The sequence below is a fragment of the Cebus imitator genome, unplaced genomic scaffold (assembly GCF_001604975.1).
Source record: "Cebus imitator isolate Cc_AM_T3 unplaced genomic scaffold, Cebus_imitator-1.0 Scaffold805, whole genome shotgun sequence".
Lineage (NCBI taxonomy): Eukaryota > Metazoa > Chordata > Mammalia > Primates > Cebidae > Cebus > Cebus imitator.
Genome location: NW_016108120.1, coordinates 224796 through 226468, shown reverse-complemented (window position 1 = coordinate 226468; position 1673 = coordinate 224796).

Below are 1673 nucleotides of genomic sequence, written 5' to 3'. Positions count from 1 at the left end.
CCCCAAAAGGAAGCCCCATCCCCACGGTCATCCCAGCACCCCAAAAGGAAGCCCCATCCCCACTGTCATACCAGGACCCCAAAAGGAAGCCCCATCCCCACTGTCATACCAGGACCCCAAAAGGAAGCCCCATCCCCACGGTCATCCCAGCACCCCAAAAAGAGGCCCCGTCCCCACTGTCATCCCAACACCCGGAAAGGAAGCCCCTCCTCACCGTCATCCCATCCCTCGGAAGGGAGGTTCGTCCCCCTCAGCCGTCACTCCCCAGCCCTGGCACCCACACATCCCCTTCCTGTCTCCGGATGGGCCTGTGCGACATTTCATAGAAAAATACAAAATTCAAAGTTAGCCGGGCGTGGTGGCAGGTGCCTGTAATCCCAGCCACGGGGGAGGCAGCGGCAGGAGAATCACTGAAATCCGGGAGGCGGAGGTTGCAGTGAGCAACCTCTCAAGAAATGGGATCCCGCTGCGTGGCCCTCTGTGTCTGGCGTCTCCCACGGAGCGTGGCACGCTCAAGCTGCGCCCTCGTGGCCGCCTGGGTCCGAGCCCTACTCCTGCTCGGGGGTGGCGCTCCGGCTTGTGGAGGCCTTGCTGCGTTTGTGGGCGCTTCGGAGGGTGGCTTCATCTGCGCCCGTCCGTGTGGATCCCTGCTGGGAGCCGCCTGTGTGGCTTCGGACGGACCTCCCTCTGGATGAGACGCTGGGAGTGGAATCGCGGCGTGTGCCGTGACTGTTTCACGGCCACCCTGTCCCTGCAGAAGCTTTTGTTTCACTGGGAACACTTCGGAACACACCTGTGGGCTGGCCACCACCCAGGCTCCGACCGCGCAGCAGGGCACTGGCTCCAGGGGACTTTACCCCTTCCAGGGTCCCTCCCGCGTGGAAAGCCAGTGAGGGCCCAGGACGACTCTCCCTGCACCCGGCTGTGGCCAGGCGGGCTGGGGCAGGGCTGATTCAGCTTGGCTTCTCTCCTCTCCCCTTCCCTCCTTTAAATTTTTTGAGACAGAGGCTCGCTCCGTCGCCAGGCTGGGGTGCAGCGGGGTGATCTCAGCTCCCTGCAGCCTTCACCGCCAAGGTCCAAGTGATTCTCCCGACTCAGCGGCCTGCCACCGCGCCCGGCTAATTTTTGTATTTTTCGTAGAGACTCAGCTTCACCATGTTGGCCAGGATGGTCTCGATCTCTTGACCTTGTGACCCGCCCGCCTCAGCCTCCCAAAGTGCTGGGATGACAGGCGTGAGCCCCTGCACCTTGCCTCCTCCCTCCTTTACCCCCTTCCCTCTTCCCCTCCCTCCCCACATCCCTCTCTTGCACTTTGGAACGAGGGCAGATGGAGCCAGATGCCGTGCCGTGCAGCGACACATGCAGACACGCGTGCTCCTGGAACCCCTGGCGAGGGCTGTGGTGCCTGGCGCCCAGGAGATGCCCCAGAAGCCTTTCACGGTGGTGAACCTTGACTTTTTGCATCTTTTGTGCAAATGCAGCGCGGCAGGCGGGAGGTGGAGCGTGTGGGCTGCAGCCTGGCCGCGCTTTTCCACCCCAGGGGACCCCGTGGACGCCTCTCCCCTCTTCCTCCCCCTGTAACCCAAATGCCCAGAGAGGAGTTTGCAGATCAAACCAGCCAGTGCCTGCTCTTGCTTTTGTTCCCTTTGGTCGGGCAAAAGCTTTTTTTTTTT